The sequence below is a fragment of the Vigna umbellata genome, chromosome 1 (assembly GCF_029865625.1).
Source record: "Vigna umbellata cultivar VRB3 chromosome 1, Vumbellata_1.0, whole genome shotgun sequence".
Classification (NCBI taxonomy): domain Eukaryota; kingdom Viridiplantae; phylum Streptophyta; class Magnoliopsida; order Fabales; family Fabaceae; genus Vigna; species Vigna umbellata.
In genome coordinates, this window is record NC_142165.1 from 78,140,930 (window position 1) to 78,160,025 (window position 19,096).

At 36.7% G+C, this 19,096-nt stretch overlaps 2 pseudogenes; one reads left to right on the top strand and one right to left on the bottom strand.

The window, feature by feature from the left end:
• Positions 1-11,239: 11,239 nt before the first annotated feature.
• Positions 11,240-11,864, bottom strand: LOC124830228 (phosphoribulokinase, chloroplastic pseudogene; annotated as a pseudogene).
• A 5,239-nt stretch (positions 11,865-17,103) lies between these two features.
• Positions 17,104-18,645, top strand: LOC148206483 (uncharacterized; annotated as a pseudogene).
• Positions 18,646-19,096: the final 451 nt, after the last annotated feature.

Consider the following 19,096-nt stretch of genomic DNA (forward strand, 5'->3'; position numbering starts at 1 on the left):
TATTGGTCTTCTGAGCTGGTCTATTCCAAATAAGTTCCTTTTGAAATGATACTCGTTGTTTGCACTTCATTATAGCAATCGTATAATTTATTTCTCACGTTTCATTTTATACAATTTAGCTCTTTCTCATCATGGCAGCAAATTCCCCATAAGCTATCTGTCCATCCTGCACAACAAATCTTCCATTAACCCAAATAACAGGTTGCCAACTTTATAATCAAGTGTTGAAGAAGCTTATGACAACTACAAACAAGCGCTAGATAGCAGGAAAAACAAACGAATACTTATTATGTTGTCTTGATCAATTTCTTTGACAATTTCATCAATATGGACATCCTACAAACCGAAATCCTTACAAGCCTGTTGTATCTCATCAATGGTTATGTACGCACTTCCATCTTTGTCAAGATAGGAGAAAGCTGACACCAGATTTTCCTCCCTCTCCAACTTATTCAAGTGAACCGTAGCAACAATGAATTCACCATAGTCAAGTGTCCCACTGTTATCAATATCTGCCTGTAACGTGCAAGATCATACATCTTGTTCAACAGTTAAATATTCACGGCAAAACAGCACAGATAACAAAAGCAAATGGTCTTATTGCATCCATGAGATCCTTGATTTTAGTCTCCATTAGATCAGATAACAAAAAACCTATGACTTTTTGCCTCTCTTGTATATGTCTCGTTTGAAAAACCAAAGTGTATTGTAAAAAATAACTACTGTCGCTTTCCTTCGCTGCACTAGTGAGGGTGTTTGATTATGGTTGATATAATCAGAATGTATGTATCTTGGGTGTTTGATTATGATTGATGTAATCAGAAGATATGTATCTTGTTGTATGTTTGATTATGGTTGATATAATCAGTATGTATGTATCTTGTTGTTATGATTGTTTTATCGGTAGCTTACTCCATACATGTTTGTGTTTGTGCGTTTGTGAATGAAATTATCGGTGATGATTGTATAATGTATTATACGTGAGCAGATGTTATTGCAGATGTTCCAGAAGCATGATAGATTCTTGAGATGACGGGAAAAGATTTGGGTTTCTTTAAAAAACTCTTTTGGTATAGACTTTTGAAACAAAGTAATTGTAGTTGTTTTATTTCCTTAGTCATTTTAATTACTTTTGGAATAATGTAACTAGACAAAGTTTTTAAAATTATTATGTTTTAAATAAATTATGCATGTTGAACGGTTAAGGTTTTTGAAAAATACATTTTCACACTATGATAAAGTTTTGAAATTTACCGATTTTTATAAAACCGTGACATTTCAAAATTTGGGGTATTACACTGTCGTCTCCCCACATTGTTGTCTCTCGACACCGTCATCTCCGACCTGCATTCTCTGCTTTCTTGTGAGATTGTTTGATCTATGCATTCTTTGCTTTCGTCTAGATAATTAGGTTTTCTTTCTTGCCTTCAATATTACGTATTTGAAATTGTGTTCTTGACTTGCAAAAGTCACGATTTAGGATCACACATTTCGTAGCCCATTTTCCCCATGGTTTATGCTTGTCTTTGCTTGTTTCCATTCAATATTTGCTTCATGTCAATGGTATTGTACTATGATGCAGTTATAAATACATTGTAGTCCTTATTACTTAATCATGAGTTGTCACTCATTACATTGTAATTGGACTCTAATAAGGAAATGAGTTCACAATATGATCTTGGTTCAAAAAAAATTTGATAGTGATATTAGAGCTATATTCCTTTTGGGTCTTTCTTTGTAGTAAGGAATGATAACTGAAGTATCCTTTGTATAGCTAAATTTTTTATCTAGAACACATAAAATAGAGAAAAATCTTAATTATAAACTCTTTACAATTGTGAAACAGTATTCAAGGAAAGAAGTGTTTGTATTTCATATTTACTTGTGTGAGTGAAATCTTGTAAAAAAACATCTTATTATAGTTAAACATCTTATTATAGATAATCTTGGTAGGCATTTGTATACTTGTGCTTAAATTTAAGGAGTGTTTAAATAAATAATTTAGAGAAACTTTGTATGTTTTATCTAAAGAGACATTGTATATTCATATAATTACGAGTGATATTTTGTCTTCTTGTAAGTTAGACATGATTTTTTAAACATATTTTAATCGTATGTAATTTGATTGAAAAATTGGAATTGGCTCAATCGGGACGAATCGATCACTACTGGAAAATTGGGATTTACAGACGGCATTTTACCGAAGGCCTTGAAGCCGTCGGTATAGAGGTAATTACCGAAGGCTTATAAGCCGTCGGTAAGGACCTCACTAACTTAAGTCAGAAATTAGGTTCCTCGTGCCCCAAATTCATTTTCATCAGCCTCGTCGTTTTGGGCGTATCCTCCCTCTCTTCACACAGTTGCCTCCGTTGGTTCACGGTCTGTCACTTTATCGGTGAGTAACCGGCGGTGGTTGGTCACGGTGGTCAGTGGTGCGTCCATCGGTGTTGGTTCACGGTGCGTGGTGGTTTTCGGGAGTCCGGGGCTAGGGTTCGTCCTAGGTTGGTTCTTTCGTTGAGGGCTGGTGGTGTGGAGGTTGAGGGACTTTGTCAGAGGTAAGTTCCACAGAACTTCATTCACACTGTCATGTTCATTTTGGTAAAGCCTAGATAGTGTTGCTGCCTTCATCTACTTTTCATTAACTTCTTAGTATACGGTTGAAGGAACTTGGTTGAGGGCTGCGTTGGAGTGGCCGTTATGGGGCGTTGCTGTCAAGGCTATCTCGGTTGAGGTAAGTTGTTGATGGACAAATTTATGAACACCAAATTATGATGTCACAAACTTGTTTCACAATCGGCAAGTATGACCGAATCGTTCAAGTAATAAAACTTGGTAAGACCAAGTATCGTTCTTCCCAAAGGACTCACGGCCTAGTTTAGTTATGTGGTTTCTTGATTAACTAAGACTTACAAACGAAATATTTGGGTTTAAAATGCAAGACAGAAAATAAACATGTATGCATGAATTTTGATCAATGGCAAAGACAAAAGATAAACACTTTCAATGGAATATATGAATGAATATGTTGTTGGGGGTCAATTTCATCTCATCCACTCTCATACATTTTAGGAATTCAACATTCAAATCATCATTGTTAATGCCACTCTCTAAAGTACCATTCTAGATGGCTTCTCCCTAATCAAATAGTTCATACAATTCCTAGCATTCCTAATGATTAGTTTATTTTGCGCAGGAGCTTAAGGCAACCAATATACTATTGGGAGAAATTCCCCAGATCTAGACTTCCCCGTACGTGCCCGTATCGACAAAACCAATGATCATGCATTGAATGAGTTAAACAATGCAAGCATTAATCAAAGAGGAAAAACCCTAACTAATGATGAAAGAAAGCATATGTCTTAATTGAAAGATGTAAACAACAGATTCCATATATGAGAGTTTCAAAAGATTACATTGATTCCCCAACAAACATACAAGATTTAGTTCACCATAGTCATGGTGAATCTAGATGAATAACAATGAAAGAATGAAAGAATAAACCCTAAAAAGGTGAAGAGGAAGCCTCAGCATCCAAGATCCTCCTTCAAAGGGGTGGAAGAGAGAGTGTTTGCCTCGTTTCTGCCAAAGATGCCTAACCCTAGGAAACCCTAAAGCTTATATATCATTCGTAAATTACAAAAAGTCAAGTCCAAGCCCATTAAAGTGCCGCTCAGCGGTAAAATACCGCTCAGCGGTGAGTGCGTGACTTGTTTTCTCCCCTCAGCGGCCATTTTGCCCCTCAGCGGACCTCCCGCAAGCACCTGAGTGCCGCTCAGTGGTAAACTGCCGCTGAGCGGTGACTTCGGCTTCTCCTTTTTGCACTTTTTGTTGTCTTTTCTGATTTCACTTCTCTCCTTCTTCACTTCTTTCACCAAATTCACCTTAAAACCTGCACAAAAACACTGAAATCAAGCATAAACCTGTCCAGCTCTCTTATTTCTAAAAATATCAATAAAAAGCATGATTTCAAGCTAGTTTTTAAGTGTAAAGGTTGCTTTTAGTATGAATTTTAAGCATGAAAATAACAGTTTTTCAACTGTTATCACAACCCCAAACTTAGAACTTTGCTTGTCCTCAAGCAAACAAGATGTAACTCCATCTTCAACCAATTCATATGATGATTCACTTCATTCAAAATCTTCTTTTCAATGATAAGTAAAAACTTCAATTAAACTTATGACCAAAATTTCAATCAAGATGTGCACATGCTTTAGTGTTCACAAAGTCATTTAAATTCCAACAAATGCTATTTTTCATGAATGATCAATCAATTAAGCATGGATGTTCATGTGTTAATGGAATATCTCCTCACTAGGTAAAGTGTTTCACTCACACACAAGTGTATAAGAGGTAATCACTCATTCACTCTACTATCACAATGTTACATGAATCAACTTTGCCTTTCATTTTACCACAATCAAAAACATTCACAAGCATGCATCATCACAAGGACTTTTCAATGGCTTATAATGTGGCTGGGCTAACAAGAAAATTGGTTTTTTCTGGATCACAAAATCCTTGAGTTAAGAGAATCATAACAACACAATCATCTTATTCTTTCCCAACTTTCTTTTGCCTTTGCATTGAGCTTTGCTTCTTTTTCTTTTCTTTTCTTTTTCTTTGCATATTCTTATTTTTTTTTTTTTAATTCTTAGCTCAATGCTTTTCATGTTTTCCCAACAACCCCAAACTTGAACATTTAACAATACCACACAAGATCTTCTACTTAACTCAAGGTAAAGATTTTCAATCAAGGATTTTCAGTGTATATTCAAGGCTAAGGGTTCAAAGGATAGAACACAAAGTGTTCTCTTTTAGTGGGCTGATTTTACAAATTTGGCCAATAATAAGGTTTCCAACAAACGGCCTTGATCATATGATGCAAAACAAGCAATTGATTCAATCATAGAAAACCTGGGCAAAATCATTCATGCTTTCAAAGTAATAGCATTTAACAATAACAACTCTGGAGCTCAAAATCTCACATATAAGCTCATTCACATTTGACATACACATCCTGCTTAATTTCACAATCACAATCATGATATCATGCATTTGTTCACAAAGCTTGTGAATCACCTATATAAGCATTTTAATGTGCACATCATCTCAACATCAATTAATCATAAGCATCATTCAGCATTACTTATCACACAATCACAGTTAATAGCAAACCATCACAAGAAACCAGGTTTCAAATAGAGTACATCAAACCCTAATCTAAAAACAAAAACAAATAAGTTCAGAAAACTTAAACCACAAAAGCATAATCATATGATAGCATTCATCAGTAAATGCTATCTCAGCTCCTCATCAGTCTGAGCTGTCCTCTGTATCTTCCTCTTCTTCCTCATCATCATCATCATCAAACGCATCCTCCTCCTCAGCTTCATCTTCTTCCATATCTCTAGCTGAAGCTTCAGCTGCTCCAGCTCCTCCTCCATGTACTGGTTCTTCTGGCCAAGCTACTACATTATGGAATTCATCCATAGTCCACCTGTGGGCTGGAGGTGTATCATACATCCCCACTATCATCTCAGCAGTGGCCACCTGCCCTCTGTGAATGGACTGCAACTGAGCCCCTATAAGAGACATATACATGTCCCTCATCTGGAATGGCTCTGCTTCATGTGTCTCAGCAGATGTCTGGCTCTGTGCTGGCCCTCTCTCTCTACGAGCACGGCGTGGTGGAACTGGCTGAGCTGCATCCTCACCTCCACAGTACTGTCTATAATAAGCCTCATCAATAGCTTTTCTTGGCCTCTCAAATGGTGGAACAGAAGTATCCACCCCAGCTAGCTTGCAAAGGTGAGTAATCAAGGAGGGATGTCCTAATGGTGCTTTGTTGTTTGAGGTGTTGGCGCACATACTAATTTCATCAGCTATCACCTGCCCAATATTAACATTTAAGCTTCTGATAGCACAGTAGATGAATAGTGCCCTGCTGAGAGTAATATCTGACACATGTGAACATGGCTGAATGTTGGCATGAGAAAACGCCATCCAATACTTTGCAAGAGGAGTCAAATCTGTCCTCCTAATGTTAACCACTGAGCCAGATCTATTCCTTTGGAAGTGTCCTCCAGGTATACACAATACTCTCTCCACATCCTCATAATCAGCACCTTCCTCCATGCTAAGAGCAAACTGACATTGCTCACCAGCCCACACAGTATCCAGGAAATTGTTGATAGAATCAGGATCATACCTGATAGCATGGCCTCTGACATAGCCCAAATAATTCTCAGCTGGATAATCACCAATCTTCTTTGCATTGGTGTAGAATTCCTTCACCACAGCTATGTTGGCAGGTGCAGGATAGGTGGCTAACTTTCCCCAGTCATTCCCTAACACTTGCTCTCCAAATTGAGGAGCAAAGTTAGGTATCATTCCAACCTTTCTCTCCATCAGAAGTCTCCTGTCCTGAACCACCCTAAAGTGCTTCTCATGTTTCCTAGAGAGGAACCTGCTAGAGTGGGGTTGCTCTGGTTCCTTTTCCTTTCTCTTGGTTGCCATGGTTTTCAATCTTTTTCCTGATGAGGATGCCATTCCTACATTCAAAACACAAGCAAAACCACATAACATGATGTTAATCATTAGTAAAACATAGAACATAACTCCTGTCGAAGTTAAACCACCGCTGAGGGCCAGAATTTCCCCTCAGCGCCACCCGCGCCACATTCCAACACGCAAAAATCAGAAAAAACCAAATCTGGCAGAGTGCCGCTCAGCGGTAATTTACCCCTCAGCGGTAACTCTGCAGATTTTTGAAAAATCAGTTTTAAAGCTTCCCTAACTCCACCCAAATGCAATTTTCAGTTTTCCAGTTCATAATCATGCAGTTTAATCGGTTCAAACATCAAATATATCATCAAATCATGCATAGAAATCAAAACCCCTAAATATTCATGCTTTGACAATCACATTCAAATTCAAGAACCCTAGAATGAACAAAATGCATTTTACTTACTTGGGTGGAGATACTAGATGCAATGAGAATGCCTTCAAACTAGAATGCTCTCTTCCAACCCCAAACTTTGATGGCACACTAGTGAAAAAGTGAATAGAAGAGAGATTTTCTTAAGAGGGAAGAGTGAAAAGATGTGGAAAACCTAGGAGAAGGTGTGTGGAAGTGTTTGTGCAGAGAGAAGTCTGGAAATAAACCCTAAAACGCAGCTTGGGGTATAAAAATACCCTAATGGGCTCGGGTCCCGCTAAGGGGAACTAAAGCCCAGTCTGCGAGAGTACCGCTCAGCGGTAAAATACCGCTCAGCGGCACTTTCGTGATGTGCTCCTCTCCTTCTTTTCTTGACCTACGTGCCTTCCCTACATGTCCCTCATAGGTTCCCTGCAATTCAATGTTAAAAATGCTTATGCAAACCCTAACTAAAATAAACAAACAAAAACAATCAATCAACTGGGTTGCCTCCCAAGTAGCGCTTGTTTAACGTCACGAGCCTGACCCAAATTCCACCAGCACCCATCAGTAGATGCAAAATTTTCTTACCAACACCCATCAGCAGGTGTTACAAACCTAGCATCCTTCAGTAGATGCTTAACCACCTAGCATCCTTCAGTAGATGCTGGATCCAACAAAAATAATTACAGAATAATATCCACAATTTAAAAGTTACAAAACCAAATCAAAAGTTTTTAAATCCACTGGGTTGCCTCCCAGCAAGCGCTCTTTTAACGTCATTAGCTTGACCCAGTAAAGCTCATGTTCCTTCTTCTTTTTCTTCTTCTTTCTACTGAACTTCTTTAGAAATTTGATCAAACCAGGAATCTGTTGCAGTGTCTCAATCATAGGAACTTTAATCTCCAATTTCTTGAAGATTTCCATAAAGCACTTGAATTTCTTTTCCTTCCTATGATTCTTCTTTAGATGAGGATGTGATTTTTCATATGATTTCTTCTTCTTTCCTCTCATCTTCTTTTTCTTACGCTTTCTCTCCCCAAATTTTCTCTTTTTCTTTTCTTTTATTTTTTTCTTCCCTTCTCTTCTTCTCCTCAACTTCTTTATTTTCACACAAATTTTCTTTCTCTCTTCTCTCTCAACCACTTCTTTTTCTTTTTCTTCATCTTTATCTTTCTCACTCAACTCTTCTTTCTCTTTTCTCTCTACCCTTTCCTCATCTTCCTCTAATTTTTCCTCATCAAGAATCTTGTTACTTTCAGTGATAATGACTTGCCCTTCCTCCTTAAGGTTAACTTCAGTATTAACATCATCATTCAATCTCTGACTGATGTAATGAAGTTGCATCTCCATTCTTTTACATGATTCTTCAATGCTTTTCTGAGTAGCGTCAGAATTTTTCAAAAATTGTTGAAGGGTGTCATCCAAACTTCCTGATAGAAAGGTTTGTTGTTGTTGCTTGTTAAATTGCTCAGTTTGTCCAGCTTGCCCACTTTGTTCCTGACCAATACTTGGGTGTGGTTTCCACCCTTGATTGTAGCTCCCTTGACGGTACTGATTGGTCATGTAGTTTACATCCTCTACGGCTTCAACTGGAAAGGCACATTGACCATTGATATGGTCACCTCCACACAATTCGCATAACTGGGATTGTACCTGTGCAACAGTCTTTAACTCTTGTGGCAATTGTTCAAGTATCTTTGAGAGATTCTCCAATTGTTGAGTTATTAACTTGTTCTGAACTATCAAGGCATCATTGGATTGCAACTGTAGAACTCCTTTTTGTTGAATAGGAACTCCTCTTTCACTGTTCCACTTATTGTTATTAGTAGTCATGTTTTCAATTATTTCTGTGGCTTCCTCTGGAGTCTTCCATTTGATATTGCCTCCAGCTGAGGCGTCAAGCATCATCTTGGTTTGTGAACCAAGACCTCCAAGGAAGATTAGGACTACTTCTCCTTCGTTAAATCCATGCTTGGGAGTCTTTCGTAATAGGCTTTTATACCTGTCCCATGCATGTCCCAGTGATTCTTCCATGCCTTGTCTAAATGAAGGGATCTCTTGCTTCCCTTTGTTGATTCTAAAGCTTTGTTGCTGCCATTGTTGTTGTGGTTGGTTCTCAAGTTGTCCGGCAGCTTGCCAAAATTGGCTTTGATCCATGCTTGAGTGAGGTTCCCACCATTGGTTGAGATTACTTTGATAGAATTGAGTGCCCCTATAGTTAAACTCTTGACCAAATTGCATTCTGCAGACATTAGGCACAAAACCCTAAAAACAATTGTTAGCACAAAAAGATATAAAAGAAGATATAAGATCAAAGATAAGAAAATAAAATAAAAACAGAAAACAGAAAAATAAAAATAGAAACAGAAAATAAAACAAAATAAAATAAAAATACAAACAGAAAAATATAAACAAAAAATAAAAAATTCGAAATTAAAAAAAATAAAAATAAAAACAGAAAACAGAAAAACAGAAAACAGAAAAACAGAAAACAGAAAAATAAAATAAAATCAAATCAAATAAAATACAAAATAAACAATATAAACAGAAAAATAAAATAAAATAAAATAAAAAAAAATTCGAAATTTAAAAATAAAATAAAAAAAAATAAGTCAAAGATAATCAATAATCACACAAATTAACCAGTTAAACCACGAGTCCCCGGCAACGGCGCCAAAAACTTGATGGACAAATTTATGAACACCAAATTATGATGTCACAAACTTGTTTCACAATCGGCAAGTATGACCGAATCGTTCAAGTAATAAAACTTGGTAAGACCAAGTATCGTTCTTCCCAAAGGACTCACGGCCTAGTTTAGTTATGTGGTTTCTTGATTAACTAAGACTTACAAACGAAATATTTGGGTTTAAAATGCAAGACAGAAAATAAACATGTATGCATGAATTTTGATCAATGGCAAAAACAAAAGATAAACACTTTCAATGGAATATATGAATGAATATGTTGTTGGGGGTCAATTTCATCTCATCCACTCTCATACATTTTAGGAATTCAACATTCAAATCATCATTGTTAATGCCACTCTCTAAAGTACCATTCTAGATGGCTTCTCCCTAATCAAATAGTTCATACAATTCCTAGCATTCCTAATGATTAGTTTATTTTGCGCAGGAGCTTAAGGCAACCAATATACTATTGGGAGAAATTCCCCAGATCTAGACTTCCCCGTACGTGCCCGTATCGACAAAACCAATGATCATGCATTGAATGAGTTAAACAATGCAAGCATTAATCAAAGAGGAAAAACCCTAACTAATGATGAAAGAAAGCATATGTCTTAATTGAAAGATGTAAACAACAGATTCCATATATGAGAGTTTCAAAAGATTACATTGATTCCCCAACAAACATACAAGATTTAGTTCACCATAGTCATGGTGAATCTAGATGAATAACAATGAAAGAATGAAAGAATAAACCCTAAAAAGGTGAAGAGGAAGCCTCAGCATCCAAGATCCTCCTTCAAAGGGGTGGAAGAGAGAGTGTTTGCCTCGTTTCTGCCAAAGATGCCTAACCCTAGGAAACCCTAAAGCTTATATATCATTCGTAAATTACAAAAAGTCAAGTCCAAGCCCATTAAAGTGCCGCTCAGCGGTAAAATACCGCTCAGCGGTGAGTGCGTGACTTGTTTTCTCCCCTCAGCGGCCATTTTGCCCCTCAGCGGACCTCCCGCAAGCACCTGAGTGCCGCTCAGCGGTAAACTGCCGCTGAGCGGTGACTTCGGCTTCTCCTTTTTGCACTTTTTGTTGTCTTTTCTGATTTCACTTCTCTCCTTCTTCACTTCTTTCACCAAATTCACCTTAAAACCTGCACAAAAACACTGAAATCAAGCATAAACCTGTCCAGCTCTCTTATTTCTAAAAATATCAATAAAAAGCATGATTTCAAGCTAGTTTTTAAGTGTAAAGGTTGCTTTTAGTATGAATTTTAAGCATGAAAATAACAGTTTTTCAACTGTTATCAGTTGTTCGTTTAAAAATTGGTTATCAGTTAGAATGTTGTTAAATCTGTATGATTTTGTTGTGGCATCAGTGTATGTGCTTGTTTGATTGAGAAAGATTGGTTTGTAATTGGAATGAGGGGCAAGGCATTGGCATGCCAGTTAGAAGGTTTAAATAACCTTTAACCGTAGTATAGGAAAATCAAAGAAAACGAGGAATACAATTAAACATTAGTCCTAAGTTTCAATTAATGTAAAAGTTAAACTGTGAGTGACAGAACTTTCCTCAAAAGTTAAATAAAAGAAGGATTAATTGAGTGAAATAGTTGTAACGATGAAATGAGAAAATGAGAAACTTACATTGGGTGCAAACCTTCAATGACTAAGATTGTGAGAGTTTTGATGAGGTCAGGGGGGTCCAAGAGACCAGTGACATGATTGTAGATTGGTTTTTGAACAGCAATTCCATCTTTGATTGCTTTAACTTGGTCATACATGAGATCAAAATCGTTGGCTCTAGGTTCAAGGGCAGTGACTCCCTTGTCCTTTCTGCCAGTTCTATCCAAATAGTGGTAATCATCCAAGCATATGACTGTAGTGGTGTGACTGATGATAGTGTTGGAATCAGGGTTGCCACCCTTTGGTGGTTCTGATGCTCCTCCAAACACACTGGTAAGCCTCCTCATGAAGGTAGTTTTTCCACAACCTAAGTCAGCAGCCAGACCAATCAGCACTGTGTGTTGGTCACTTGCTGCACATTTTATCACATAGCTTCTGCCACTGTTGATACCCCTCTTGCTGTTCCTCCCTTGTGCTGTAGAATAGTACCTGCTTTTGGTGAAAACTCAGTTGTGTTTTTGATGGGGTTGAGATGGAGCAATTTATGCTGAGAGATTGTGTTGAGTACAGAGTGGAAGCTGGCATTTTCTGTTTTTCCCCCTCTAGAGAATTTTCATACAAGAGATGTTGGAGTGGCCTCTGTTGGAGGGTTATTAAGGAAGTTACATTCCAAGAAGTTATAAGTACTAAAAGATATAGCCTCCTATTTACTAAAAGAAGTTATAAGTACTAAAAGAAGTTATAAGTACTAAAAGAAGTTATAAGTACTAAAAGATATAGCCTCCTAGTTACATTCCTCTGTTGGAGTGGCCTCTGTTGGAGTGCCCTCTATTATCTATATAGCCTCCTATTTACTGCTATATAGATTACAAGCAAGGAGTTATAAGTTCTAAAAGATACAATTATTATTATGCACAGTAAACTTCACTACGGAAAAACAAATAATAATAATTACTCATTAAAAACAAATTCCTTTTCTTTTGAATTTTATCACTGTAAATGTTTAAGTGATGGTTTATTTAAGTGTGTCCTTTTTGACCTTTAAACCAGTTAAGTGTGCCCTTTACCATGACCAAAATTAACTTTACAGTAACCTTTTATTTTCCCTCTCTCATTTACCATTTACACAATTTCATATTGGGCCAGTTGGCCTTCACTTTCTCTGTTTCCCAAACCTGGATCCTGACTCAAACACCATCATCATGTTATGAGTGCAATGAAAGAGTATAAAAATCAGCCTAAAATGTCACAGAAGTAGGAAAATTATAGGGATGTGTTGATTTGATGTATGTCTGATTCTAATAATTGGTGCCTTGTCTGGCACCTTAGAATTTAGAAGGAAGGTTTAGTGCTTTTTTAGTTGTCGTTGGCCTATATGTATGTGTCACCTATATAAAAGTTTATCAACATTTATCATTGTGTGGTTCTGAATTTATGTATGTTTTAGTTATTAGGATTTAACTTTATGTTCTGTTAATGGACCTAGACCATGATTCTGAAATAGAGCAATTGAACAGTGAGGCATAATTAAAGATCCTGCCAAATGGCAAATTTCTTGAACTTAAAGCAAGTATCCTCTTTTGTATTTGTCCATTGAATTTATTGTTGTTATCCTTTCTTCATCTCTTATTTTCCCACACTCTGTCTCCCCTGGAAGTTCCCTTTGTTAACATTAAGACTTTGGCTTCATCATTCACCTTTCACACCACAATACAACAACCACTCGTACTTTTCTTGAACACCAAACTTAACTACATTTTTGTTTGGTACCTCAAGTGTGCTGAAAACAATTGACACTAACAAAAATGTCCACAAGTTGTACAATGTACCTTACACAAGTGGATCACACTAGAATCAAACAATTAGGGTCAAGTGTATGTAAGTATAGAATGTGCCAGAATAGGTGCATGATGTTTGAACATATAAGATGTGTAGCAACAATGAAAGGAGTGTAAAAGGTAGTTGGAAAGTTGTGTACTCAGTTCAGAAATTTGTACATATATACACATCATGAAATTCACAATAATGCAATAGTGAAGGTGGAAAATGTAAAACAGACACCTGAAACTATGTACCCAAGTTCAGTTTAGCTGAAAGTAACCAAAAACATCCTGAAAAAGTAACCACCATACAGTCACGAGAAATAAAAAGGTTTCATAAGTCCATCAAACCCATGTTCTGCTGTGTTCACAGACCCAATCAAACAATGATGAATCTGTAAAATTTGAAACTACATAAATTTGAAACTGCATAAATTTGTTCTTTATAAACCAACTTAATTGGTCAATCTTTCTTTCTCTTGCATTCAGTGTCCTACATTAGTGACATATAGAGCCTAGTTTTCTTCTCACTAGACCATATGTAAACACAAGTACACAAAACATCAAAGAAAGAAACATTATAATTAAAAGGTTATGTGATATACAACAATAAAGTACAAACAACCTCTAATATACGTAGATGATTCAAAGTTTATACTTATTTTGACGCTACTTCAAAACAGATTGACAAACACTGTTTTGGTAACATTGAAGCTACTGGTTTGAACCACAAAGTCTTCACAGTATTAAAAAATCAGAAGAAATTACCACCAAAGCAGAGAAAAAACTGCACCATAATTTTAGAGTTCAAACTGTAACATCAAATTAGGTTGACTGGCCTCTTTCTTTTTCACTATTAGTAGAAGTATAGGGTTTAGGAGTGACGAGAGGGTCGCACCTCTCACAAAAGTTGATTGTAGTTATTAATGCACTATAGTTACTAGGAAGTGACTCCTAGGTCGTCTCTCAAGGAGCAATATTTCGCGGTTCAGTTTTAGATCTTTTCTACGAAAAGGGGGGGTTTGAAAGTTTGTTGTTGTGAACAAAAGAAATAAATTGCAGTAAAAATAAATTAAAACAGTGAAAACCGAAACAGTTAAAATAGCAAACCAAAACAGCAGTAAAACAAAAGACAGTAAAAACATGCAAAACAGTAAAACTGAACAGTAAAAACGCATACTTCATCAGATTGCTTAAAACCGAAAACAGAACCGAAAACTTAAGATTGCTCAGACCAAAAAAAATGAAATTTCAGCAGTGCAGAAATCGTTAATTCCAAGCAGAAAACAGTTGCAGAAAACTTAAGTTCAGAAAGCAGTAATTAAAAACAGTAAAACAGAAACGGAAATTTTCACAACAGAATAGTAAAAACCAAAATTAAAGTGCAACAAAATATTAAACAACAACAGAAAATTCAAGATGGCAGAAAGCAAAAGGCAGAATTTAAATTGCACAGAAATTAAATGTTCCAACAGACCTGGAAGCTCAACACTGGAAATGGAAATGAAACTGGAAATTTAATTAGAGTCCATTACAGAAAAGAGAAAATTACACAACGAAACTAAACATCACAGAACAAAATTTGAACACTAGAAACAAAGAACAACAAAACCCCAAACCTCCCCAAGGGGGAGGGGGAAAAATTACTCAGAACACAGAACTAGGAAGCCTCTAGCCTACTCCTACTCCTACTGCCTACTGGAATCTGTCTACTACCTCCTCTGAACACCCGAGATTTTCTTTTATCTTCCTCAGCTCACGGCCTTCTAAATTCCATTCTCGGTGCCTTTCTCCCATGCTTAATGGAGTGAGTGCGTTGATGACATGTTGTCCCCCATTATTTCCAACGTGCACATTTTCTTATTGAATGTCAGTCTTTCAATTAAGTTTGTTTAATGTGCCCATACAGTCGTGACATCCACCAAGCCATCACTCTGACCATTCTTCTTTGTAAATTCCTGCCATGTGCCGCATGCTTCCCATGACCCTGGACCATACCGTGAGTGCCTCCCACTACTCCAATTGAAGCAAATTTTTACATTGTGGGCCGTGAATGTGGAGTTGCCACTGCTGCCAATAAACTATGTCCATGTGCTCTCCATAATGGTCCATTTATTTATTTTTAAAGCAAGTATTCATGATGGCCATGTGGTGTGTTGCTTCTCGTGCAGCCCCTCCAATTTGCAGAACCATTCTTCATATATTGTATTGAATCAAGAAATAATTGGGTGGAAGATTCCCTTCCAAACGTATCCGCGCACATCCATTCTCTTCAGCTATAATGTTAGTGCATGTGGGGACATGGTGTCTCCACTTCTTAAGAGGAATAATATTCCCTTTGGTATGCCCATGTGCTAACCCATTTTTAAACTAGCACAATAAGCTAAGTAAAGTAAATAAAATATTTACTCATCAAGGAGCTGATGAGATATTTTTAAATAATACAATACAAATATATACACTTCTATAAGGTTTCAATCATATCCTTCAGACTTTAGTCTATTACTTCTTTGGATATGCAATGGGTTTCCATTTTCTATTTATTAGGCAAGAAGTTCATAGTCAGTTGTTTCCATTTAAACTAGTTAGTTTCACTATTAAATTTGTGCTACACACATTAACTTGAGTAAGTACTAGGTGCATACCATTTAACCAATGATTTGGTGAAGCAAAAGCTTGATTGCACCTTAAGAAAACTCCCAAAAACATTGCAAGTCTTTAAGTGTGATTGTAATATCTTTCTCAAGTCTTATTTGTTGATTGTAAGTCCATTTCAGTGTCCAAAATTCATTTGACTCTGTAAATCTAATTTTGGGGGTATAATGGTGTAATTTGCTTCATAAATTGGCTATAACAAGGGTGATTTTCGAATTTTGTTTGTTTTTATGCTATTGAAAAGCTTGAAGAAGCTTAAATTGGTGTTCTAAAGTTGATAACACTGTTCAACACCAGATATTTTAGCTTATAGCCAGATTTGGTGTTTAAACCATTACCTTTTGAGTTAAAATGGAAGTAGAGTGGTCATTTTGAACTTTTTGTCGTGCATTATTCATTTTAAGCTACTGTTTGTTTATAATATGTAACATTATTATAAGTTGGTATATAAAGATTATTATATGTTTCAAATATAGGTTTTTTGGAGGAAGACCCATTGTTCAATTGAATCAAGTTGGTGTCAAATTTGGAGGTGTTGCAAATTAGGAGGAGTTAAGCATCTGAAACAAGTATGTACTCAATCATATTTTATTGAAGTTTTCAAAGTCCTGTTTTTGGTGCCTGAATGTGCATTTATTGTAAACTTTGTTGGGTATGTGCTGATTTTAGCATTGTAGATAACCTTATTGGAATATTTTGAACTGTGGACTTGTATTTGATTTAAATTTTGATTTGTATGGTAAAAAACTACATAACAGACCTATAATTCGTGCCTTTGGTTCATGTTTATGGTCCAAACTTGATCTCACTCTCTCCCTTTATGTCCAACATCCAACCACATTTAAAGTAAGTCTTAATGTTTGACCAAAAAACACAACATACTAAAGTAGGCTACCAAACTACACAGACACTGTTCTAAAAAGTTTAGAATAGTTAAACCTACCTAGTACAAAAATGACACTACCAAAAGTACCTAAAACTCAAAAGATGACTACCTAGAACCTAAAACTAGTTAGCAGAATAGGATAAAAGTCATAATATGGTACAACTTGATTAAGTTAACTAGTCATTTAAAATCCTTTGGTACTACACACATTCTCAATAGAAAGAGAAAGGTAAAAGTAGTATAAACACTTAGAACCTACAAAATATTTGGAAGTAATCTATACAAAGATAACTTCATTAATAATAAGTTGTCTCCTCCAAATTTAATACACAACCCCTTAGGATGTTTAAGGCATTTCGATACTGAGGAGTTGTCTTTGCATGCCCTTATTGTATGCCTATGACAGTAGTGTTAAAATTGCCCTCCATGTTCGACTTGAGTAGTAATAGGTTTATTACTTATGTCACATGGAGTGTTGCTGTTTTGGCTAAGTTTTTATTTGTTTGGCTTGTCACAGAACATGGCCCATTTTACCAACCATCGTGGATGGATGTATGACCGTTGTTATAGTGGAAGGAGAGGTTTGAAGGAATCTTTTGTCATCGGAGTTGAAGAGTTTGTGGAGACGGCCCGACGATATCAATATTATGCTGTTGATGGAGGGATTCGATGTCCATGCATGAAGTGCGAATGTACAAGGATTTTGAAAGATGAAGTCGTCAAGTTTCACCTATACCAGAAAGGGTTCATGCCTAATTACACGGTTTGGACTTTTCATGGTGAACAAATTCCTTCGACCTCCACTGCAGCTGAAAAGCGGCTTGCATCAGGTTCGAATAGTAGTGTACATACATCTGAGATAGATCAATTTGCGGATATGCAAGAGATGGTCGACAATGCTCTTCGTCACCACGCTGAACAAGAAGCAAACCATAGCCATTATGAAGAGCCTCCAAATGAAACCACACAGAGGTTTTTCAATTTACTGACAGAGGCAAATCTGCTTGTATTTGAAGGTTCAACTGAGTCAAAATTATCAGTGTGCATTAGACTCATGGCTGGCAAATCTAATTGGAACATGCCCATTGAAGCAGTGGACTTTTATACAAAATTGATATTAGATTTGACACCACCAAACAATTTGATGCCGAAGAATTATTACCAAGCAAAAAAATGTGTTTTAAAGTTGGGATTGGAAGTGAAGAAGATTGATTGTTGTGTTAATGGATGTATGTTATTCTACGACAATGACTTTGGTAAAAAAGATGCATTGTTGGTTGATTGCAAATTTTGTGGCTCACCAAGATATCATACGATGCATGCTGGACGGAGGCAAAAAAAACCCATTCCCTTAAAGTCCATGTTCTACTTGCCTATAATTCCAAGATTACAAAGAATGTTTACTTCAATGCAAACATCAGAACACATGACATGGCATGATGGTAACAAAACTTAAGGATTTTTGCGTCATCCTTCCGATGGTGAAGCTTGGAAGCACTTCAATCGTAAACATCCTTCCTTTGCAAGTGAACCGCGTAACGTAAGACTTGGTCTATGCTATGATGGGTTTACCCCATACATTTAGGCCTCGGCATCACCATATTCATGTTGGCCCGTGATAGTTACCCCATACAATCTACCACCAGAGATGTGTATGACAAAGCCGTACATGTTTTTATCGTGTATAATACCAGGTCCATCTAATCCCAAATCATTGATTGATGTTTATTTGGAGCCTTTGATTGATGATTTGAAGAAGTTATGGAATGGTGTTTGGACGTATGACGTTTCAAGGAAGCAAAATTTCCTTATGAGGGCAACGTTGATGTGGACTATTAATGACTTCCCAGCATACGGCATGTTATCTGGATGGAGCACGCATGGTCGATTAGCTTGTCCACATTGCATGGAACAGACAAAGTCATTCCAATTGAGTTATGGGCGGAAAAGTAGTTGGTTTGACTGTCATCGACGGTTCTTGCCCATTGATACCCCTTTAGAAGAAACAAAAAGGCATTTCGCAAAGGGCAAGTTGAAACAGATATGCCCCCACCAAAGTTGACTGGATCACATGTCTAGAGAAGAGTGAAAGACTATCCAAAAGTCACTGAATCTGGTCATAATAGGCTAGAAGGGTTTGGGGAATGGCATAATTGGACTAAAAGAAGCATATTCTGGGAACTTCCCTATTGGAAGGACAACTTGCTAAGACACAACCTCGATGTCATGCACACAGAAAAAAATTTCTTTGACAATGTCTTCAACACAGTTATGAATGTTAAAGGTAAGACAAAAGATAATGAGAAAGCAAGAAAAGATTTACCTTTGTATTGTGGACGAAAAGACTTAGAGTTGAAGGCGCAAGGTAACGGCCGATTATTTAAACCAAAAGCAAATTACACCATGTCAAAAGACGAGACAAGAATAGTGTGTGGATGGATCAAGGAGCTTAAAATGCCAGATGGATATGCTTCTAACTTGTCCAGATGTGCCAATGTTCAGAACGGTACTAT